Source organism: Helianthus annuus, chromosome 6, assembly GCF_002127325.2.
Source record: "Helianthus annuus cultivar XRQ/B chromosome 6, HanXRQr2.0-SUNRISE, whole genome shotgun sequence".
In the NCBI taxonomy this organism is placed as follows: domain Eukaryota; kingdom Viridiplantae; phylum Streptophyta; class Magnoliopsida; order Asterales; family Asteraceae; genus Helianthus; species Helianthus annuus.
In genome coordinates this window covers 77,749,165-77,775,422 of record NC_035438.2, presented here as the reverse complement: position 1 = coordinate 77,775,422, position 26,258 = coordinate 77,749,165, and the positions used below count along the sequence as shown (strand labels likewise).

General features: G+C 38.8%; 1 long non-coding RNA gene across 1 annotated transcript; it reads right to left on the bottom strand.

Annotated features, from left to right (window-relative positions):
* Nucleotides 1-17,687: 17,687 nt before the first annotated feature.
* Nucleotides 17,688-25,978, bottom strand: LOC110864126. Its single transcript, XR_002549648.2, has 4 exons — nucleotides 25,842-25,978; nucleotides 25,323-25,376; nucleotides 18,395-18,448; nucleotides 17,688-17,893 (listed from the first exon to the last, which is right to left on the bottom strand). It is a non-coding gene; the product is annotated as an uncharacterized LOC110864126 (long non-coding RNA).
* Between the last annotated feature and the right edge of the window lie 280 nt (nucleotides 25,979-26,258).

The window sequence follows — 26,258 nt, the reverse complement described above, 5'->3', positions numbered from 1 at the left end:
GATTCCATCTTCTGTGCTTCTAGGAAACAGTCCATATGAATTAGTACATAGCTTTAAACCCTCTCTTAATCACCTGATGTGTGTAAAATGCAACATATAAATTACATCAAACGAGGCATAAAACTAACCCTTTTTAGTACTAATGTTGGAAAGAGTGTGCTTTTGTCTTCCTTTTGTATTTTCAGGACCAAATGAGCTTAAATGAACAAAAGGAACAAATATACATCAAAATCTAACATAAATACAAGAAAAGGAACAAACGTGGCATGCCCGACACCTCGACAGCATCCACCCAAGCAAAAACAAAGAAACAGAAGGCTGACCACGGCCCCATGCCCAACGGACACGGGGCCATGGCCAGAAGCCTGCAGAAAAGACAAAGCTATAGAAGCTTCTATTCCTAGCACGGGGGCGTGCCCAGCTCAACATGGGCCATGGTCAACGCTAAGATTCGTAGAATCTTGCAAATCTTGATAGTATAGATACGCTTCTACACACGGGGCCGTGCCCAACGAACACGGGGGCGTGTGGAGCTAATGCAGACAAATTGCAATTAATGAAGAAAGAGAAAGAGGTTGGACACGGGGCCGTGTCCGGGCTCCTGTGCAGGCTATAAATTGGGGTGTTTGGTTCACTCCAAAGGCATCACTTGGCAAACCACCTTTCTCCCACTTCACCCACACTCCACCTCCACTACAACACCCACACCCACCACCATCATCCATCATCCACCTTAGAGTGTGTGTAATAGTCTCGGGATCCAAGATTGATAGTAAAAGTTCTTGACAATCAAAGGCCATGTTTGCCTAAGTCTCTTACATCACTTGGTGAAGACAAACATTTAATGTAATACTTTTGATTTTTAATATTTTCGCACTTTTTATTTGGTTTTGTATTAATGACTTTAATAACTAGTTTCTTATGTTGAAGGTGAAACTTCCTTATCATTTGTCCGTGGTGTCTTGGCATTATTTTACTGTCTATATAAAATAAAAGATTTTCACCATTCATATCTCTACGGTCTATATAGAGATATGTTGGCTACCTGGTCAGGGGTTAAGGGAATGGTTTGGTAAGGTTCTTGCCTTGTTCAGTGTATAGATCCTGCAAGGACCTGGGTCAAGCTTACTAGGACCTCCTTCAATACCCACTGGTATTGGATGACGGGGGTGCGAATGGCTTGATCCCCTCATATGTAAACTACTATTAATACATTAACCCGACTACTTGGGATTGTATCCCTGCTGACTTAAACCACCTAGCCAAGGGTAACGTCACCTTCAAAAGAGGGGCCTACCACATTACGCGTTAATAACTTAATTAATTATCTTTCAATATTCCGACCCTTTGGGATTGTATCCTTGCTGACTCAAACCACTGGGTTGAGGGTAACGTCACCTTCAAAAGAGGGGCCTACGACTATAGCTAAGATAATCCCTTAAAAAGTGCAAAAGTGCGGAAATCATCAAATGTTACATTAAAGGCGAGTCGGATCCAAGTGATTCATCTTGTCTATCTGTTTTATTTTTATTTTTCAGCACTTTTAGTTCTTATTTTCATGTTTAAAACCTTTTCTAAACTTTTGATTTTGATTAGACGTTGAGGATAAACAGGTACTAAAAGCTCTTGTGTCCATGGACGACCTCGGTATCTTACCAACGCTATACTACGCTCACGATGGGTGCACTTGCCCATATGTGTGTTTAGTGTTAGTAAAATATCGTTGTTTTATAAATTTAAAACTTGACTAATGTGTTAAAAAGGGCTTAAAATATCAATAAAAACATTTAACGCTACACACGCATCAAGTTTTTTGGCGCCGTTGTCGGGAACGCAAGGATTTTAAGAAAGTTAGGAATCAACGGCCTAATCGTTTTTTCTTATTTTTCTGTTTTTTTAGGATTTTTCTAAATTTTTCAGCTTCTGCAGACTGCAGCACGGGGCCGTGCCCGCTGAACACGCCCCCGTGCCCAATCTTTGGTACTGGCAATCTTGTTTAAGTCAGACAGTAGCTGAACACGGGGTCGTGCCCACTGAACACGCCCCCGTGCCCAAGCTTCAGTTACTGAAAACAGAACCGTAAGATCCTGACGGTTGGTAATTTCTGACACAAACATGAGTGATACTGATCATTTTTACTTTCGCTCCTCTTATGGTACGTGGTGTCAAATATGTGGTGGATCTCATGAAGATTTAAAATGATATTTTTTAAATTACATTCCCCACTATATAGACCCATCGTTTTCCTGTAGCCTTAAGATGGGCGAAAGTAAAAACAATCCCTATCTCTCCCTCGAATGCTCTCAATCATCCCTTTTAGATGATATGATTCTTGAAGAATTATTTCAAATGGAAGAATTAATTCTCCCATTGATAACAAAACTTGAGATGGAATTAACTAATTCATCTCAAGAGGACGACCAAGGAGAATTATTGAGATCTCGGATTATAAAAACATCGTTGCTCCCGAAATCACCGTTAACTCTTGTGAGGACTTGAGCGATAGTCGTCCCTGTGTCGATTTTGCCATGAAGGACTCCCCATCGATCCCCGCCGATGCATACATAGACCTGAGCGATTCGACATATACCTTCTTTAACGAGAGCCCGAATAAGGGAAATAAAGGTTGGTCTTGCCCACCGGTATTTAGCTTAGGAATCACCCTTTCCGATAACCTCTTGCGTTCTTGTATAAAACTAGGGCAACTTAGGTTTTCGGTGTTGTTCCGACCAGTAAGGAACCACCCGATTCGAATAAAATCCTTAAAAATATATAAAACTTCATAAAAACCTCTGGCCACGAGGCCGTGTCCAGGTCAACATGCCCCCGTGCCCACCTGAAGATTCGTGTCTGACTTTAGGTCAGAATACGGACAATAAGTGTCAGAAACTTGTTTGCACACGGGGCCGTGTCCAGCCGACACGGGGCCGTGTCCAGCATGCTGTCGTTTTCTATAAATGCAACAAGATTCCTGCACACTTGGACTCATTCCAAAGACAAAGATCTGGTGGGATCTTTACATTCTGGTGGGATCTTTACATATACCCTATAAGGTATATTCTAAAGAGGTTCTCAACAACCATCTTGTCTTTACTACTTTTGTCCATTGCCTTCTTCTTCATTCTCTCCTCAAAACCTCCATTAAAACTTGAATCTTCATGATTTCAAGCTTTATTGTTATAATTGTTAGATTTTTATTCAAGGAATCTTATCAAAAATAAGTTTTACAACACTGTTTTAAGTTATTTCTGCTTAAAAATGCTTCAAAAATCAGAAAAATAATTTAAAGCCATAAGATTCTCTGTCTCAAAAATATGCAGAGATGTGGCCACGGGGCCGTGGCCAGAGTACTGTTTCATTAATTTGAAATTTTTTCGGTTTGTTTTCTTAGAATGTCGAGCAGAAATAGCGGAACATCCTCAGCCCACTCCAGAAACAACCAACGAGGAAGAAGATCATCCGTAGAAGACTCTCTCATCAACTACCTGTGTGCCTTGATAGAGGCCATCGATGAAATGACAGGAGTAGAGGAAGCCTTGGTTGACCGTATAAATCATTTGACGGTGGGACTAGAGGGATGTCTTCGAGAAGTCAACCTTTTGCACCAAAGGTTGAATATCCTCGCCTCTCCTCCTATGGTGCCAATCATTGCCCAAATGGAGTGGAATGTTGTGTCGGAAGTCATTATTCCGGCCGAGTGGTATGTCCTGCCCACGGAGCCCCCTCAAGACATATTACATGGAGTCCCGGTGGCCGTCGCACCTCCTCCACAAGACATTGTGGAAAATGAGCCTGCCTTCTTCCTCCCTAGGGAGATAGAGGAATGGCTCAACGACATCTAAGGGACATCCCTCGGTTACGAGTTCTACGGCGTCTCTAAGTACTGGAAAGCTATTTCCGGGTTTTTGATATTCCTACAATAAGGGTAGAACTCCTTAGAATGATTTCATGCGTAACTTGACCTATCTATCCTAGGAACTTTTAGTTTTTCATTCTTAACTTTATTTTTAATTTCTAGGATCTTTTGTAATTGTTATTTCTAATTAATGATGGTTTTAAAGTATTAAATGGTGTTTGGATGATGTTGTAATGGTCAAAACACACTCAAAATGGTGGAGGTTACTAAGGGAAACTTGAACCCACACCTCATGCACAAAAACAGAGCCTCCTGACAATTTTTCTTCATTACAGCAAGTTCAGCACGAGGACGTGCTCAGCCCAACACGCCCCATGCTCAAGGTTCTGCAGAAAACGCCCAGTTCAGGTAACTGGACATGGGGCCGTGTTCACTGAACACGCCCCGTGCCCAGCCTTCTGTTAAATATGATACTGGCGATCTGAAGACGGGGCCGTGCCCGGACCAACACGGGCCCGTGTCCAGACGCCCAGTAACATAAAAGTTTGTTTTTAAACACCTTTTTACACATTCAATCAACCTAAAAACTTATTTTTGGGACACATTGAGGACAATGTGTAATTTAAGTGGGGGGGGGGGGATGCTAGAGCCTTGAAATTTTGCAAGTACTAATAACAAGCCTTACACAAAACTCTATTGGAACCGCTAGTCACCCCAAATTTTTTTCAAAAACTTTTCGTTTTTTTACTTGTCTTGGTTTAATTTGGAAATAACAAGTTCTAAAAAGGTTATATTTTTAAAATTTACAACCGATAGCGTCGTGATAAAAAGAACCAACATAAGAAAATTATGAAACGGCATGATAAATCTAGTTAAAATTTGATTATATATACTTGGTCACATTATAAACCCATTCCCACAAAAAGTGAGTTTTGAGCCTTTATTGAGCATACAAGCATACATCTTTAAACTAAATGCTCATTTTTCGTTTCTTGTGTGAATAGCCGCTTGGTTCTTACGACTCTAGAACTTGCCATGACGATACACTCCAGGTCCTTACCAACTTAAACCCAAGTAAGTAAATGATGGAGGCATTAGGACTAACCCATTTTCTTTTCAACATCATTATTTTTCATTTTTTTCACCTACCCAAAATCCCCCTAGTTAACCCCTTTGAGCCTAACCTTTTCATTTCTAAACCCACAAAACAAACAACCTTTACCCACCAAAACCTTTTTCTTTTAAACCCCTTATTTTAGTAAAAAGCTCGGTTTTCTTATGACATTCCTTATAAAAAAAAAATGAAGTTTAGCAAAAAAAACAAACAAATTACTCAAAAGAAACTTTGTTTGAAAGTGCTTAGTTTAAATAAAAGTCACAAAAACAAAAAGTTTTACGATGACCGATGCTTTTTATGTTTTTAGCCCTTTTTACTAACCACTAACCCAAAACCACCTACCTCTAACACAAGCCTAACCCTTCCCCAAAGTCCTCTTGATATTTACAAAGGTTTATCGTTAAAAAGGGGGAGGATTGATTGCTTGGCAAGCATATGGTAGAAGTAAGTTCCATGCCGGTCTCGAGTGTTTCACAAAAAAATACATCTTCGGCCAATTGTTGAGTGATCTCCCGTGAGGTATGTGAACTTGTATATAAATGGAATTTTAAAAAAAGACATGTTATGCCCAAATAAGTAATTTCTCTTATAAAACGTTCTAAATAAATCATAAAGAATAGGATTGTAAATAGCATAAAAATAAAACCCAATAAAGATCTTGGATTCCCGACACTCAAGACAAGCCCAAAACTTATCTTCTACCCATTCTATTTGGGTGTGTAAGCCACATAATAAAGAGTTTTGCTTGAGGACAAGCAAAGATTCAAGTGTGAGGGTATTTGATATGTGTAAAATGCAACATATAAATTACATCAAATGAGACATAAAACTAACCCTTTTTAGTACTTATGTTGGAAGGAGTGTGCTTTTGTCTTCCTTTTGTATTTTCAGGACCAAATGAGCTTAAATGAACAAAAGAAACAAATATGCAGCAAAATCTAACATAAATACAAGAAAAGGAACAAACGTGGCATGCCCGACCCCTCGACAGCATCCTCCCAAGCAAAAACAAAGAAACAGAAGGCTGACCACGACCTCGTGCCTAGCGGACACGGGGGCGTGGCCAGAAGCCTGCAGAAAAGAAAAAGCTATAGAAGCTTCTATTCCTAGCACGGGGGCGTGCCCAGCTCAACACGGGCCGTGGTCAACGCTAAGATTCGCAGAATCTTGCAAATCTTGATAGCATAGATACGATTCTACACACGGGGCCGTGCCCAGCAAACACGGGGGCGTGTGGAGCTAATGCAGACAAATTGCAATTAATGAAGAAAGAGAAAGAGGATGGACACGGGGCCGTGTCCGGGCTTCTGTGCAGGCTATAAGTAGGGGTGCTTGATTCACTTCAAAGGCATCCCTTGGCAAACCACCTCTCTCTCACTTCACCTACACTCCACCACCACTCCACCACCCACACCCACCACCATCATCCATCATCCACCTTAGAGTGTGTGTAGTAGTCTCGGGATCCAAGATTGATAGTAAGAGTTCTTGACAATCAAAGGTCATGTTTGCCTAAGTCTCTTACATCACTTGGTGAAGACAAACATTTAATGTAATACTTTTGATTTTTAATATTTTCGCACTTTTTATTTGGTTTTGTATTAATGACTTTAATAACTAGTTTCTTATGTTGAAGGTGAAACTTTCTTATCATTTGTCCGTGGTGTCTTAGCATTATTTTACTATCTATATAAAATAAAAGATTTTCACCATTCTTATCTCTACGGTCTATATAGAGATGTGTTAGCTACCTGGTCGGGGGTTAAGGGAATGGTTTGGTAAGGTTCTTGCGTTGTTCAGTGTATAGATACTGCAAGGACCTGGGTCAAGCTTACTATAACCTCCTTCAATACCACTGGTATTGGATGGCGGGGGTGCGAATGGCTTGATCCCCTCATATCTAAACTACTATTAATACATTAACCCGGCTACTTGGGATTGTATCCCTGCTGACTCAAACCACCTAGCCGAGGGTAACGTCACCTTCAAAAGAAGGGCCTACCACATTACGCATTAATAACTTAATTAATTATCTTTCAATATTCCAACCCTTTAGGATTGTATCCTTGCTGACTCAAACCAATGGGTTGAGGGTAACGTCACCTTCAAAATAGGGGGCCTACTACTATAGCTAAGATATGTCTTAAAAAGTGCAAAAGTGCGGAAATCATCAAAGCTTACATTAAAGGCGAGTCGGATCCAAGTGATTCATCTTGTCTATCTGTTTTATTTTTATTTTTTTTTTCAGCACTTTTAGTTCTTATTTTTCATGTTTAAAACATTTTCTAAACTTTTGATTTGATTAGATGTTGAGGATAAACCAGTACTAAAAGCTCTTGTGTCCTTGGACGACCTCGGTATCTTACCAACGCTATACTACGCTCACGATGGGTGCACTTGCCCATATTTGTGTTTAGTGTTAGTAAAATATCATGTTTTATAAATTTAAAACTTGACTAATGTGTTAAAAAGGGCTTAAAATATCAATAAAAAACATTTAACGCTACACACGCATCACACCTAAGATATTTTGGATGTTTGTGTTTTGGTACAGTCTTGAATGAGTTAGATATGTTTTCTTATAGAGCAAATAAATGTGTATTAATTGGATATTCAAATGTGAAGAAAGGGTATAACTTGTGGAACTTGGATGATAAAATTGAATTTTATTCAAGAGATGTTAAAGTTTATGAAAATGTATACCCTTTCAAGTCTAAAGTTGTAAATGAAAAAGAATTTTTTTGTTAATTCTGAGTTGAATCACTTAAATTTCTTTGACTGTTATGAAACATTACCATCCAATAATCCTGAAAGTGATAAAGTGTCTGTGCCCAATGATGAAGAGAGGGATTTAGGTACTCAAGAAGTGTCTAGTGATGATCAGCAGCCTGATCATTCTTCAACAGCTGCCACTTCTAGGCAGGATCAGTCCTTAGAACCTAGGATAGTGAGTAGTAGTGATGAAGATCATGGCAGGGTTGAGGATACTAACACTTCAAATGTTGAGACCAACCCGTCTGAGGGATATTTACCTAGTATTAGAAGGTCTTCTAGAGTTTCTTCTGTTCCAAAAAGATTAGATGGATTTATTTTGGATGCGAAGGTTAAGTATGGGATTGATAAATTTGTGAACTATTCATGTTTATCTGTTGAAAATATGTGTTATGTTTCTAGTTTGAATAAGTCTGTTGAACTAAAATTTTTAGTGAGGCTGTTAATGACCCCAAATGGGTTAAAACCATGAATCTTGAAAGGGAGGCATTATTTAGAAATAAGACATGGGAATTAGTTGACCTACCTGTTGGTAGGAAACCCATTGGGTGTAAATGGGTTTATAAAATAAAGTACAAGTATAATGGTGAGGTCGAGAGATATAAGACAAGATTAGTTGCTAGAGGCTCTAATCAAAGAGAAGGTATAGACTTTACGTAAACCTTTTCTCCTGTAGTTAAAATGGTTACAACTAGAATTGTTATTTGTTTAGCTATTGAGAATAAGTGGAGTTTGTTTTAGCTTGACATTAATAACGCATTTCTGTATGGGTTTATTACAGAAGATGTAGGATCGTTTTCGGCCCTATTTGAGTCGATCAGAAGAATTCCTATCCAAAACAAGAGGCGGAAACTAATGTCTTGGTGCAATTTCAGCTGGATTCACTTTTAACTGTTGTTGTATTGATCTTGATAATGTTTACAAGCTCTGACAACACTTCGGCAGCACTTCGTGGCTTACCGGAAGACAACACCTACAACTATATCTATGATTTCGCTTATACAACCCCTATTTATAGTATATCAGATTTCGCTCTTACATACATGACACATAAGCGAAACCTCAAAGTTGACCTATGAGCGAAATCTGGCTTTGACACAAAAGCAAAATCATGTCTTTGACACATGGGCAAAATCACCTCTAACACATGTTTCTTGGATTTCGTGCCCTGTTCTAACCTATACACTACAAGACTCGATACAAGACGTAGTCGACAGACGGATACACCAACAAACTCCCCCTCGGATGTTGACGGAGTCTCCAGTGTCGAGTCTTCAATTGTCAACCTACAGTCTTTATCAGTCTTCAATCTTCCTCTGAAGTATTTGTCATTGCAAGAATCCTCAATCTCTCTCTTTATCATCAACAAACTCCTCTCTCTCGGATGTTTAATCTTTAATCTTCATCAACATCAGCAAATTCAGATTCAATACTGGCTTTCCCTGCTTTAACACGGTGTCTTCAGACTCCCCCTCTCAATCTGCTAGGATCGCAGTCTGGAATTCACAACTTCAAGATTCATTCCAAGATCATTAACAGGCTCTCTTTCAGCTCAGTATCGTCACCTGGCTCAAATTTACCTGCATAATCTCTACCCAACACATAAGTTTCTTTAAAGATGAATTTTTAAACTTAAGAAACTATGGCAAGCAGTATTTAATAATAATTTTTCATTCAGGATCTTTTTCTAGCTCTTATCATGCAAACTTAAAAACTTCACATACTCTCTCCTAAACCTGTTCTTTATGTTTAGCACTTGGAATTTCGAAAATCAACTTTTCAATACCAGTTGTCGAAAATCTTTTGAAATTTTAAAAATTTATGCTAAAACACACTAAAATCTTTTTGGATTTTCTGAACGAAAGAAAATGCAGAAACGGAATATTTACAGACAATATTTTTTTGTGAGTTCGTGCAAGAGGATCATATCAGTTATTGAGACATATCACTAACACCGTTAAGCTAGATTTCATTTTAAGCTTTAAACAATTCACCTAGATTGTCAGTATGTTTGTCCACTTAAATTTTCACACAAAGTTCAACTGTTTCGAGATACACAATTAGTGTCTTAATTACTTAAACTTATTCGAGTGTCCCACTACTTGAATATACTCCCGTATCCAGATCCCAATATTCAGTCTTACAGGTGAGTATACCACAGATGATATATGTAAAGGGGTTAGGTGCGAGGGCCGTGAGAGCTCAGGTCGATACTTCCGTATACGCAAAGAGATGACGGCTTCGACTTTTCGGTGTGTCCCCTTTAGAGGATCTTTTTATTACAACAGCAGCGACTATCAATTTTATTGTTTCATCAGCTTGCTGAGGGCGAGCTTATATTTCAAAGCTTTTGCAGAAAGTATTATCCGGGGACTAGGTCAGTATTTCCATACAACAGAAGTCCCAGGATAATACCCCAGATATCACTGAGCATAAAGACATAGTATCTCAGAATACGGGACCTTTCAAACAAGATTTCAGGGGTTATCTATATATCCAAGAAGTTGTTAACCCACAAAATAAGCAAGTTTGAATTTAGGTTTATATCTCGTTACAGTTTACTAAATGTATAAAAACCTACTGACACATCCGCAGTGAGATTGTTTATCACATTTTGACTTTACATTTCTTTAGCGTGTTGTGATAGTCCACTGATGTACTATCATTTCCTCTTTTATGCAACAAAAACTCATTTTTCAGTTTTATCATGTTTTTGGCTTTTTCGAATTTTCTAATGTTTTTGGATTTTCTGAAAATTTCAAATTTCTTACTCCCCCTAAAATTCAAAAACATTTAAAGAAATTGAAAACAAACTATACAGAACATGACAACTGATATCGAATTGCCTCAAGTCTCCATCCGCTTGGCATAAACAATCAGAACTCCCCCTCACAACAAACTATTTTCCCATAATGATTTCAAAACACTTAAGTTTGTTTTAATCAGAATGGTTTTTCCAGAAAATAAGTTTTGTTGATTTTACCACTTGTAAAGTTTGGGGATCAAATCATCACTTTGTTTAACCAATCTTTTGAATGATAGTTAATTCAAGTTCAATCTAATGACCTTGATTAACCACTTGTAGGGTCAACCTTAACCAATTTCTGAACCACTTGTAAAAAACACAAACATACAACTCAAACCTGTTTTTCAACCAATTACCACCTGTTGGTTGAATTCTCAAGGTGCCGATTCCTACTCCACGCTTACCTACCTGGGAGTTCCGGCAAGTCCTGCTTTAAAAAAAAACACATTTTTTAAACATGATAAAGAATGATGCCGATTCATGCTCCACGATTACCAACTTGGGAGCTCCGGCAAGTCAGGTTTTTACTCTTTGAAAACTATATCCACCCAAGCCTGACCTTCCTTGGGTGTAACAACCTTTTCTTCATCATCTTTCCTTTCAACAGACCTGTGAACACGTCTTTTAGAAGCATAAAAATCTTTAACACTTTTGGCCTTACCATTGACCATTTGTCCAAAAATACGTTTCACATTTCCGTTGAAAGTCTTTTCAACATCAAATTTCTTCTTGTTAGAATAAAATTGATTTGAAATTTCAACTTTTCCAACTTTCTTCATAAAATTTTCAGCACGTAAAGGTGGAAAATTTTCATCATTCAAAGTTGGAACTGATCTTTCAACCTTTTTCTCAACATGCGGCTCCTCTAATTTTGTGGAATCAGATTCATCACCAGAATTGTTACCTGAACCTTTCACAACCCATTTTTGATTTTTTACATTTTCATTCCTTTTCAAAGCATTCTTTGAACATTCTCCTTTTTCAAAAGTTGAATTTTCAAAGCCTGTAAACTTTCGGGTTGAAAGTCTAGTTTTCTCGACAACTTTTTCTTTCAATTTACCAGAGATTTCCTGTTTTGGTTTGAATGTCTTTGGACAGTCCCTAGCAACATGACCAACTGTTTTACATTGAAAACAAGTTCTCTTTTCAATCTTCTTCTGAACAACATTCTTTTTCAACTCTTCTTGCTTCTTGGCAAGGAATTCCTGGTTTGTCTGCTTTTTGAATGCTTGTTCTTTCTCAGCTTCTGATGTTTTTCCTGAAACAAACACAGTTTTTGGTTTATAAACTTTTTCATTTTTATAGTTTTTCGGTTGATTAAAACCTAATCCTTTCTTTTTGAAATTACGATTATGGTTTGGTTTCTTTTGGAAACTATAACCACAATTGTAACCCATTTTCTTGTTAATTCTTTGTTGTTCTCTTGAAGAGTATTGCTTAGGTCTTGCAGAAAGATTTAAATCTTTTATTTCAGAAATATTAATTTCTGTGATTTTGAAAACCTTTTGAATCATTTCAAATCTGACACTTCTTATTGGAAAAGCTTCATCAGAATATAATTTGTCAGAATCTTTCAAAGTATATGCTAATTTGAATGATTCATCATTCAAATTAGATTTTGATAGCAAAAATTGTTTGTCATAAACCTGTTTGTCCTTTTTGATTGTTGGCTTTGACGCATCGGACTCAGACTTTGACTTGGATTTGGACTCCGGTTTTGACTCCTCTATGTCATCTTTATCTAACACCTGATCGACCATACTTTTTATCAACTTTGACTCATGATCAGTGTCGGATGACGTGTATGTGACATCAATATTTTCTGGCAAGTTATCCGACGGCCCAGACTCCCATTGTAAGTTTATTGCCTTTTCGACTCTTTCGGAATTTGGATTTCCAGGTGAATATCCATTTTCGACCGGGGGCGGACATCTATTGTAGACCACACTTGGTTTCTTACCAGAAATCTTCACTTTATCTTTGTCTTCTATCACAGATTTCTCTTCTTCTGAAGTCTTTACTTCTTCAAAAGTCTTCAAATTCTCCACAACCGGATAAATCATGTCAACAACAAAAGTAGAACATGAGTAACTTTCTAATAACTTGTTGACTCTTTCAGTCTCGATTCTTTGTGTTTCCAGCTTTAATTCCAGCTCAGCACACTTCTTTATGTGAAAATTAACATCATCAAGCTGCCTCAGGTACGCTCTCTTCAGCGTATTCATTGCCACAACTTGTTCACCTTTTGAATCAGTATACTTGTTGATTTCTCTGTTCATTGTATCATAGGATTCTTTCAATCTGTTTATGTTATGCAGCAACTCATTGTTCTGCTTGATTAAAGAATCACAGTTCATGCACTTTTCAGGAACTTTGACAGGTTCTGCATCAACTTTGACTTCAAATTCAGGAACATCCTTTACTGTTCTGTTTGATCGTAAAAATTCAGCTCTTCTCTTTTTCTCGGCTTCAGCTTCAGCTTTTAATCTATCTTCCTCTTCTTCCTCTTCTTTAAGCTTTCTCCGTTTATCCTCTACAGCTTCCATGACTTTTCTGCCCATTTCAGATCGTAGGCATTTGCAATGAAAGCGTTAACATTTGAAGTGTTTTTGGACATCTCTTTGGCCATGAGTTCTTGATCTGGGAAAAAATTGTCCCAACAGAAACCTTCAGCCAGTTTTTCATCATCTTGTTCTGCCAAACACACTTTGCTGTTTGTTGGAAGATATTTATCCCAACTAAAATTATCATATTTGCCCTGATTAACTAGACATGCTCTTTTTGATCCTTCAATCACATCTCTCCCGTGTGTAGTTTGTGCCTGATGCGATGCTTGTGGTGTGATTTGATGATAGATCGCCTTTTTGTGATAATCATTGTTTCCGAAAGGATTCTGGGCTCCACAAGCTTCACGATTTGTGCACTCCCTCTTGAAATGCCCCTTTTCCTGCAACGAAAACACGTAACTTTAGTCTTATCAAAACCTAAAGGTGAAACATGAGCCTCACGAAAATCATCTCGGCCTGTAATTTGTTTAAACTTTTCGGCTCGTCTCAAAACACTGGCCATGCACCATTTAATATCCATAAGTTCCATTTCTTCAGCATCAATTTGATCGTAATCCTCTTTCATGAGCATTGGATTACCGATCTTTCCGGCCACAAAACTACTATAGGATTCTAACACCATTCCCAACAAAGACATTTGATTTTTGGCAACTTCATCAGAATAATCTTGATCATTTTAAAGATTTAATACAATATTGCATTGAAGTTTTCTTCCGTTCTTTGTTGCAGAAATGTTTGGATCGAATGATGAAAATCTTGTGCTGCTTGATCCCTGAAGTTTCTTTTCAGAAGAGTCTTTTACACTGAAAGCAGTTTCGATTTTTGGAGAATGATTTGTTGTTCCAATAACACCACTCTTGTAATACAAGCTGATGTCCTGTTCTCCATCATAGTTCTTCATCCTGGCAATCTTTCTCTGCTCCATCTCTTGAGTTTCCAGGTGTTTGATGAAGTCTCCCAGTGTCATCTTTTTAAAATCCTTTTTGTTGGATTTCAGCATCATCAGAAAAGTTCCCCAGATTTCATGAGGTAGTGCATCTGCAAGTTTTTCAATCAATTCATCAGTATCCTTTTTAATACCAAGTTTCGACATATTTCTCACCAAGTTACAATATCTCTCAATAATTTGCTTGGTGTTCTCTGATTTCAAACCACGAAACAAATCAAATTCTTTCTTCATGAGAGACATTTTGTTTTTGAGCATATCATCGCTTCCAACAAATTTTGCTTCCAATTCTGTCCAAATTGAATAAGCAGTTCCATCATGTTGAAGCAGTATCAAAATATCTTCTTTTATAGATTGCTGAAGTAGACTCACCATCAATTTTTCGACTCTATATTTCTTTTTCTCTTCAGTACTCATTTCTCTAATTGTTTGCAACACACCATTTATTGTGGGTCTAACATATGGTTCTTCAGTGTGTTCCCACGCATCCAAATGATAAGCTTCAACCCAATTCCCAAATCGTTCGGACCATGCATTGTAATCATCAATATCCATGAGTTTGGGTGGTTTCTGAGATGTCCCGGTTTCATTTTCAAGTAAAGCATTCTGTGTGATTGTAATCGGGCTAGCAAAAGCGTTATAAAATTCGTTGTCCATTGTTCAAAGTTCACAAGTTAACAAATTTCCAAGCTTAGGCAAAGTTGACCTTGTAGGCGTGACTGACCAGGATCTTAGCCACCAATCACATTGAACATCATGAGTATATTTAAATAAACTTTCATTTATTAACAACAGTGTATAATATTTCCCAGTTTACAGCGGAAGCATATTCAACTCAATAAATGTTTATAAAATCACATGTAAGCTCTTAGTCTTATGTTGTGTTTCCTTATGTTCCGACCCATGATCACTCCAGCTTCTCAGACAACAAGTTCCTTTGATATGCACCTAAAGGCCTGCAAGGCATGTAACAACTAGTCAACAACAATGTTGAGCGAGTTCACAGTTGGGTGTTCGTTTTAAGTGTTTTACGAAAACATAGTTTGTCTTTAGTTGGCTTACTTGCCGTGGGGGTTTCCCATAGTTGAAAATATGATTAACCAGTTTACCCTGTTTCCCAAGCATATCCATAGATGGTGGGGGTTTCCCACGTGAAGTACCAGTTTACTCTATTTCCCAAACTTTTTTTTTACGATATTTAGTAGGGGCTTCCCATGTTTGTATTTACTATTAGTTGGGGGCTTCCCATGTTGTATGTTGCTAGACTAGTTGTAACCATGAGTGTTCTTCTTAACCCGAGAACAGGAGTACGTACGAGGTTTACGTAGGCTTTACGTAAGTGCCCTTCTTTACCCGAGGACAGTGGTACGCGTGGGGTTTACGTAGGTTTTACGTAAGTGTCCCTCGAAACCTGAGGACAGTAGCAAATATAAGTTTACGTAGGTCTTACGTAAGTGTCCCTCGAAACCTGAGGATAGTGGTAAGTACATGTTTACGTAGGTTTTACGTAAGTGCCCTGCTTAACCCGAGGACGATGGTAGACAGTCTAGCAGTAGTAAAAGTACGAGTAATTGTCCAATCCCATTCCCAACCCCGGGAATCCCATGCCTTGGTAAGAGTGTGAACTCACCTTGGTTTGCTCGGCAGATAAACAAAATGGTCACTTGAGCTATATGTGGTCAACCACGTCCTAACATGGTTACCATACAAGTCAGGTCTACGTTCAAGTATTGCATGTATGTTTACATAGAACTAGCAAGTTACGAACACGCAGTATTCATGACATACACGTAGAGTAATATCAGACGAGTAAATAACAAAGCCCAAAATGAATAGCCGGCCCAACCTATTGTGCGATCCGCACAACTTGTGCGATCCACAATGGGTTGTGCGATCAGCTATAAGCCCGGCCCAAAATAACATAAACAGTCCAACACGTATACGGCCCAACAGATAAACAGCAAACATTAGTTTTGTGCGATTCGAACGGACTTGTGCGATCCGGGTCATCTTGTGCGATCATGCATTAATAGATTGTACTATGAGTTGTAACAGTTGTACCGTAGCAGTTTCTAACTTGTGCGACTAGTTCTTGTGCGACCAAGAACTTATGCGATCGGCTCTTGTGCGACCAGATCATCAAGGAACTGATCTTGTGCGATCAGTTATGTTTTTCCTAAATTCATGTAATTAGTTACACTTACCCGATTCACCCAAACAGTTTCCATCTATGCATTTATCGATCAAATCAATAAATTATCAATTACTTCATATGGATTCCAACTAACCTCTCATCATGATCATAATCTAGCATAACATTCAATTCACATAATCAATCAACGATTTCCGAATAATAACAAACAACCCGAGTTCTTGTGTAACATTAAGCCGGTAATACACACAACATATATTCAGGAATCATGATTCCAATAGCATATACTCGATTCCTAATCATAAACAACATCCTCTCATATCATGCACTCATCAATTAGTACACCTCACATGGTCATCAGACCATCACGTGTAGGCATGGCAACAACTATGTAAATTCCAATGCTTATTGGACCTACCCTCTTTAGTGGATCTGACAAATATTACTACCAATTTATCACTACAAGAAAGCCATCAGTCATATGTCATGCCATGTGAACCAAAATCATTGTTCTAATTAACCTACTAGACTTTCATATTCATCACATGTTAGCAATTTATCATTATAAAGAAACACATTGGATAATTAACAACTTGTATACATGTAGAGATTTACCATGAACAATGGTGAGAATACTAACCGAGATCCCAAATTAAGCTAGATAGAGTCTCGAAGAGAGGGGGGTGCCCACTGCCATATGTGTGTTTAACCAAGTAGGGTTTGGTTCAAGTTGTAAACTAAAACACCCCTCCACTTTTACGTAATATAAGGAGAGTAGGAAAAGGGATTGGGCCGAATAGGATATGTGGGCCGAGTTTTACAAGACATCGAGACTAGATCATGCATTCAAATTATTTTCTAAATGTTCCCCTCATAAAGCATTCACTCGATTAAGCACACTAAGGCGTAACAATATAAGTGTAACAATACCAGTCTGAGATCATGGAAACGGATAACACTAGTCTCGAAAGTTCGAGTTGTCACATTATATGTCTATATATAACACACATTCACTTAAAACAATATCAAACATTTCATTAATCACCAACGTTCACATAATCACGTAATGTTTAAACGAGTATAACAAAGCATAGCAAGGAGGTTCTAAAACACGAGTTGTCACATTATCCCCAAGTTGAAAGAAATTTCGTCCCGAAATTTGGTACGTACTCACTGAGGAAGCTAGTTAAGTTGCATGGTTTTCCTGGGGTGTCACATCCTCCCCCCGTTGATCTGGAATTTCGTCCCGAAATTCCGTGGTAGCTTCAGCCTCAGTAGTGGTTGTACTGTTTGTGAACAATTGGGGATACTTTTACTTCATTTGATTGTTACGCCCCATTTTTCGCAATTTGACATTTAAAAATAATTAGGAAAATTTTTGGAAAATTCGGCATGACTTATTCGTTTTAAACCATTAACACCCTGTTATACATACCAAACTTTGATGCTTAACATCCATGACAAAAACCCAAAACAAACAAAGTCTATATTGGACACGACAAGACTTCGACTACCAAGTTTTTACCCAACTTCAAAGTTATCAACATACTACATAGACCTAGTTACATATGACCAAAACTTAACCCATTTTAAAAGACTTAATAACGGAAGCGTGAGGCGGGCGTAATCCAAGTGTGCACGTTCCGAGCCGTCCAATCGCCTAAGTCGAGGATTTACCTACATTTAAACACCCAACTTTAAACAGTTAGTAAAACGCTTATTTAGTCTACAATACCAACATGGTAATTACGATCATTTACATACTTCCATTTCTTATAAACATTCGATTATTCATTCGAGTGGATATGGCATACAACCTCATAATGAGATTCAAGCATTACGCATTCGACCCGATAACATCGGGTTAATTACCTCTAATTTATATCCTTCATACTATCCGTGCAACGGATTGAACTTTTGCATACGATTTTGCTTACATGACCACCCGTTCTAGACGGATGGTCTCATGTCCATAATCGACCTAGTTGTAAGGACCGGTCGGTTTGCATAACTTAGCATAATCCTTCTTTAGCATAAAAGAATCCGCAAGGGATCTACCAATCTTTTACTAACATCGCAAATGACCAAAACTTAGGACAATTCTCATAACAAGGTTTGTTCATTAAAATTTTTAGTGAATAAATAAGAAGCAAACTTTTTGTATGAAACGGATCATACCTCGATCTTGTGAACCTTCCGTTTTCTTAGCACTTGAGCCTTCTTCCTTCACGCCTATACCAATACATAATTTCATTCTCTTAGTACCCCGATTTCATTTCGTCAATTCCTCTATATTACACACAATTGTTCTTTCAAGCATTTCATCAAACACCTTGTGTGCGTTACACTAAATAAGCATAATGTACAATTATTTGAAGCATAGTTTACCAATTCACCTACATAACATCATTATACAACCAATTTTCTTAAAACTTTTTACTCTACATCAAATTATCTAGCATTCAAGTATTTCAAACAAGATCATATAACAAGAATATATGAATTCATAATCACTATGATACTTGTTAACCATGACACAATTCCACCAAGTGGGTTTCTTTCAATTAACTAAAATTGAGCATGATTCCTACACTAGGGAGTGCCCTTATCATCTAAACAACACAAATCATGCCACGGATCTTATTCGGGTCGAAACCCCTTTCTCTAAAATTCACCAAACTCAAAAATTCGACTTACCAATCTACTAGATATGCTTAGAGGTTTGAAGTTTTAGGACATGCAGCAATTTAAACTTGATTTCTCCTTGTCAATTGCTGAATTCTTGCAAGAACAAGGAAACCCTTGTTCTTCCCTGCCTTGATCGATCCCAGTTACGCACACAAGAGTGTGTTTTTGGGTTTACCAACATTAATCCTTAATTATAAAAATTTTACACATTAACCCTTCTAATTTGATAAGCATTTAAATTAAGCATTACTTCAAATTCTTAACCTATTCTTTTATCATAATCCCTTAATTAGGTTACTTTGTTCATTTTTATTTCATTTAATTAGGTACCGGGTTTTTGGGGTGTTACAAATCTACCCCCCTTAAAAGAGGTTTCGTCCCCGAAACCTGAATATATAATAAATCTTAATGTGCACATACCAAAAAGAAAGGGATAGTGTCTTCTCATCTCATCTTCCGTCTCCCATGTGAGTTCTGAACCCTTTCGGTGTTGCCATTGTACCAACACCTGTCGGACCGTCTTGTTGCGGAGCTTCTTCAACTTGACATCTTTGATGGCTATTGGTCTTTCAATATAATTCAACCCCTCGTCCAACTCAATGTCATCGAGAGGTACTAACGCGGTTTCATCCGCAAGACATTTTCTCAATTGTGATACGTGGAAGGTATTGTGAATTCCGTCTAAAGTAGGCGGTAATTCTAATTGATATGCAACCCTTCCAACGCGAGCCAGAATTTTAAACGGCCCAATATACCGAGGGCCTAATTTACCCCGTTTACGAAAACGGATTATGCCTTTCCATGGTGACACCTTCAATAGAACGAAATCTCCAACTTGAAATTCGATAGGACGCTTCCTTTTGTCTCCGTAAGCTTTTTGCCGATCCTGGGCTGCTTTCAAACGTGCCCTAATCAATTCAATCTTCTCATTTGTCATTGCTATTAAATCGTTTGGCGCGAGCTCTCTTTGCCCCACTTCACCCCAACACACGGGAGTTCTACATTTCCTCCCATATAGTAATTCGTAAGGTGCCATCTTAATGCCACTGTGGTAACTATTGTTATAAGAAAATTCCACTAGTGACAAATGGTCATCCCAATTTCCCCCAAAATCTAAGGCACACGCCCTCAACATATCAATAAGGGTTTGAATGGTTCTTTCTGACTGGCCGTCTGTTTGAGGGTGGTAGGCGGTACTTAAGTGCAACCTCGTTCCCACGCTTTCGTGAAACCTTCGCCAATAGCGAGAGGTAAACCTAGTATCGCGATCCGAGATGATTGACACGGGCACCCCGTGTCGAGACACGACCTCATTCATGTAGATTTCCGCCATTTTCTCGGAAGAATAAGCTTCTTTAATGGGTAGAAAGTGGGCGCTTTTCGTAAGTCGATCTACGATTACCCATATAGTATCATGCCCTTTTTTCGTTCTTGGAAGCTTGGTTACTAAATCCATCGTTAATTCTTCCCATTTCCACAACGGTATCCCCAATGGTTGAGATTCCCCATAGGGCTTTTGGTGTTCCGCCTTCACTTGAGAACACGTTAGGCATTTTGCAACATACTTGACGATATCGCGTTTCATGCCCGGCCACCAATAATTGGTTTTTAAATCTCGGTACATCTTTGTAGCCCCAGGGTGGACCGAATAACGTGACTTATGTGCTTCGTCGAGTAGTGCGGTCTTGACTTCACAAAATCGGGGTATCCAAATTCGGCCGAAGCGCGTTTTGAGTCCGGTCGAATTTTCTTCTAGATTATCGATCACGCCTTTTAACCTTTCTTTCTTTATGTCATCTGCTCCAAGCGACTTAATTTGAGATTCGCGTATCATTTCGAGTAACCGTGGCGTAATTATCATCTTCATGGACTTGATACGGATAGGAGACGGGTACTCTTTTCGGCTTAACGCATCAGCTACCACATTTGCTTTCCCCGGGTGATAGAGGATATCACAATCATAATCTTTGATAAGTTCTAGCCATCTTCGTTGCCTCATATTCAAATCTTTTTGTTCGAAGAAATACTTGAGGCTCTTATGATCCGAATAAATTGTACATTTCGCACCGTATAAATAGTGTCTCCAGATCTTTAAGGCGAACACTACTGCTGCCAATTCCAGATCGTGTGTTGGGTAGTTCACCTCGTGAGGCTTTAGCTGCCGCGACGCATAAGCAATAACTTTTCCCCTTTGCATCAAAACACAACCTAACCCCTGGTGGGAAGCATCTGAATAAACAACCAAATCTTCAGTTCCATCTGGCAACGTCAGAACCGGAGGACTCGACAATCTCTCCTTCAGTATACGAAAAGCCTCTTCCTGCTCATTACCCCACACAAACTTTTCTTTCTTTCTCGTCAATCTGGTTAGAGGTAGAGCTATCTTCGAGAAATCCTGTATGAACCTTCTATAGTACCCGGCAAGGCCCAGAAAACTTCTTATCTCTGTCGGGTTCTTCGGAGGGACCCACTTCATTACAGCATCAATCTTTGAAGGATCAACTAAAACACCTTCCGCATTGATCACGTGACCCAGGAATTGCACCTCTCTGAGCCAAAAGGCACATTTTGAAAATTTTGCGTAAAGTTTCTCCCTGCGGAGAATTTCAAGTACTTCACGCAAGTGCATTGCATGTTCAGCTTTGCTCCGCGAATAGACTAAGATATCATCTATGAACACGATTACCGATTTGTCTAACATGGGTCGGCACACCCGGTTCATAAGATCCATAAACGCAGCCGGTGCGTTCGTCAATCCAAAGGACATGACCAAAAATTCATAGTGCCCATAACGGGTTCTAAAGGCAGTCTTTGGAATATCCTCTTCCCGTACTCTAACTTGATGGTACCCCGAACGCAGATCTATCTTGGAGAACCAACTCGCCCCTTGTAATTGGTCGAAAAGGTCGTCGATTCTCGGTAAAGGGTAGCGGTTCTTTATGGTCAGTTTGTTTAATTCTCTATAGTCGATGCACATACGCATCGACCCGTCTTTCTTTTTAACAAAAAGGACGGGAGCTCCCCAAGGCGACACACTTGGGCGTATGAAGCCCTTATCTAGAAGATCTTGCAACTGTGTCATTAATTCTCGCATCTCGGTGGGAGCGAGTCTATAGGGAGCTTTCGCGATTGGCTTCGCGTCCGGGTTTAATTCGATACGAAACTCTATTTCCCTGTCGGGAGGAAGTCCCAGCAATTCTTCCGGGAATACATCCGGAAATTCGTTCACGACCTCAACGTCTTCAAGCTTCGGGAGGGTTTGTCGGGCATCTCCTACATAAGCTAAGTATGCTCTACTCCCGTTAAGTATATACTTATAAGCTTGGACCAAGGTACACAACTTGGTCTCTACGTTTCTCTCTCCTTGAATACTTAATTGTTTTCCGCTTGGAGCTCGAATAAGCATCACTTTATTTTCACAATCAATCTCCACATGGTGTCGCGCCATCCAATCCATTCCCACAATCATTTTAAATTCCCCCAAAACCATAGGTATAAGGTCGATGTCAAATTCTTCATCTTCTATCGTGAATTTACAATTTCTACAAACCTCATGTAACATATAAATCTTACTGTCGGCTATTTCTACTTCTAGAGGCACTGGCATTCGTTCGATTTTAAAGGACGGATGTTGTATAATTTCATTCGAAATAAATGACATAGTAGCTCCAGTATCGAATAGAACATAAACCGGTATGGAATTTAGTAAAAAGATACCTGATATCACATTCGGGTGAGACTTGGCCTCTTCAGACGTAATTTGGAACATTCTCCCTTTTGCCCTAGAACCTTCTTGCTTCTTATCTTCTTTTCTGGACTCTTGTTGAAGCTTTAGGCATTCAGATTTGATATGCCCCTTTTCGAAACAATTGAAGCAAGTCTTCGGACTAGTTGGACATTGATAAGACGAATGCCCTTCTTTACCACATTTGTAACATCCTTTCTTGCCCAACAAACATTCTCCCGTATGGAGTTTTCCGCACGTCTTGCAGGGAGTTATTCCACCTTTTGACTTATCTTTCTTTCCATGATCTTGAAACTTTCCCTTTTTTGATGGACTCGAACTTGCACCCTTTTCACTTGGCCTCTTCTCACCACGCTCCTCTTGCCTTTTAATCTCAATCTCTCTATCCCGTGCCAAGTTAATAAGCTCGTCGAGGGTCTCGCATTTCGATGGAGTGATAAATTCCCTGAATTCTGCCTTCAATATGCCATAAAAGCGATTGATCTTCATTCTTTCAGTCTGCACAAACTCCGTACAAAACTTCATCTTATCCAAGAATATACCAGATATCTCATTTATCGTCTCGTTTTTCTGCCTGAGGCGTAAGAAATCTTCTTGAATCTTATCAATGGCTGACTGAGGGCAGTGGTACTTCATGAAGGGTTCCTTGAACTCTTGCCAAGTCATCGTCTGAAGTCTGTCCTCACCTATCTCCTTACTATAAGCATCCCACCAATCCTTCGCTTGAAAGGTGAGTTGTCCCGTAGCAAACATCACTTGGTCCTCCTTATCACATCGACTTCGTTTAAACACCGCCTCCATGCTTAGAATCCACCTCTGGCACATTATTGGATCGATTTTACCATCGTACGTGGTAGGCTTACATGCCATGAAGTCTTTATATGTGCATCGTTGTTCATTGCCTTTACTTTTAAACCCTCCAATTAGTTCTTTCAACTCTTCGATTCTGCTTGCCATCATGGCATCTACCACCCCCAACACTCGACTCTCTACTTCTTGAGCTATTCGCGGAAGATTGGCCTCTATAACCCCTTCAGCTACTTCCGTAACTTTGTTCTCGAACGCTTCTTGTCTAGCCACATCGTCATTATCATTAACGCCGCTTGCATCAGCCATCTATATAATAGCATATTTTGTTTAATACAATTCACAAACTTTCGGTATATATCATGGTTCATTAATCATCGTTTACTTATTCCATTTCATGTCAATTGATTCATTTCCTTTGATTCTTACGAATTCCATTCTCGTTGTGATCGCTAATTGCGATTACATACACTTGTTAAATCTACTATAGACGCTACATAACCATGAAATAAGCTTTCGGACAAACCGGTGACGCAAAGCATGAAGAACAAAACAATTTCAGCATTTCGGCATTACATAAGCCGTCGGCGACGGCTATGTGCCCGTCGGCGACGGGCTTGGATTATGGCCGTCAGACGTCTTTTACCCGTCGGCAGGTAGTTTGGGCGTCGGACAGAATGATGCCGTCGGCGACGGGGGTTAACCCGTCGGCGACGGGCTTCCTTTTTGCAAAACGCAGCAGATCTTTGTTTTACTATCTTGGCCCTTTCTCGAGTCCATTTTCCAGCTGCATTGGTCTCGAGACCCCTTATTCTACCCCAACATTATTTTATAGCATACATAGCTTAAAACCTTAAACCGTGAACACATTATACATTCTTATACTAAACGAATAGTCAAAGCTTTACCTCGTTGACGATCTCGGAGCGAGCACACTTTTGCGTGAGCCAATAGTTTGAGTTCAAGCATTTCATCCTTGCTCGAATCCCTCAAACCTTGGCTCTGATACCAACTTGTTACGCCCCATTTTTCGCAATTTGACATTTAAAAATAATTAGGAAAATTTTTGGAAAATTCGGCATGACTTATTCGTTTTAAACCATTAACACCCTGTTATACATACCAAACTTTGATGCTTAACATCCATGACAAAAACCCAAAACAAACAAAGTCTATATTGGACACGACAAGACTTCGACTACCAAGTTTCTACCCAACTTCAAAGTTATCAACATACTACATAGACCTAGTTACATATGACCAAAACTTAACCCATTTTAAAAGACTTAATAACGGAAGCGTGAGGCGGGCGTAATCCAAGTGTGCACGTTCCGAGCCGTCCAATCGCCTAAGTCGAGGATTTACCTACATTTAAACACCCAACTTTAAACAGTTAGTAAAACGCTTATTTAGTCTACAATACCAACATGGTAATTACGATCATTTACATACTTCCATTTCTTATAAACATTCGATTATTCATTCGAGTGGATATGGCATACAACCTCATAATGAGATTCAAGCATTACGCATTCGACCCGATAACATCGGGTTAATTACCTCTAATTTATATCCTTCATACTATCCGTGCAACGGATTGAACTTTTGCATACGATTTTGCTTACATGACCACCCGTTCTAGACGGATGGTCTCATGTCCATAATCGACCTAGTTGTAAGGACCGGTCGGTTTGCATAACTTAGCATAATCCTTCTTTAGCATAAAAGAATCCGCAAGGGATCTACCAATCTTTTACTAACATCGCAAATGACCAAAACTTAGGACAATTCTCATAACAAGGTTTGTTCATTAAAATTTTTAGTGAATAAATAAGAAGCAAACTTTTTGTATGAAACGGATCATACCTCGATCTTGTGAACCTTCCGTTTTCTTAGCACTTGAGCCTTCTTCCTTCACGCCTATACCAATACATAATTTCATTCTCTTAGTACCCCGATTTCATTTCGTCAATTCCTCTATATTACACACAATTGTTCTTTCAAGCATTTCATCAAACACCTTGTGTGCGTTACACTAAATAAGCATAATGTACAATTATTTGAAGCATAGTTTACCAATTCACCTACATAACATCATTATACAACCAATTTTCTTAAAACTTTTTACTCTACATCAAATTATCTAGCATTCAAGTATTTCAAACAAGATCATATAACAAGAATATATGAATTCATAATCACTATGATACTTGTTAACCATGACACAATTCCACCAAGTGGGTTTCTTTCAATTAACTAAAATTGAGCATGATTCCTACACTAGGGAGTGCCCTTATCATCTAAACAACACAAATCATGCCACGGATCTTATTCGGGTCGAAACCCCTTTCTCTAAAATTCACCAAACTCAAAAATTCGACTTACCAATCTACTAGATATGCTTAGAGGTTTGAAGTTTTAGGACATGCAGCAATTTAAACTTGATTTCTCCTTGTCAATTGCTGAATTCTTGCAAGAACAAGGAAACCCTTGTTCTTCCCTGCCTTGATCGATCCCAGTTACGCACACAAGAGTGTGTTTTTGGGTTTACCAACATTAATCCTTAATTATAAAAATTTTACACATTAACCCTTCTAATTTGATAAGCATTTAAATTAAGCATTACTTCAAATTCTTAACCTATTCTTTTATCATAATCCCTTAATTAGGTTACTTTGTTCATTTTTATTTCATTTAATTAGGTACCGGGTTTTTGGGGTGTTACATTGATCTTCGCGTTCCCAGGTGAACTCTGGGCGCGACGGGAGTTCCAACGAACTCGAACGAGAGGTATTCTAGTGT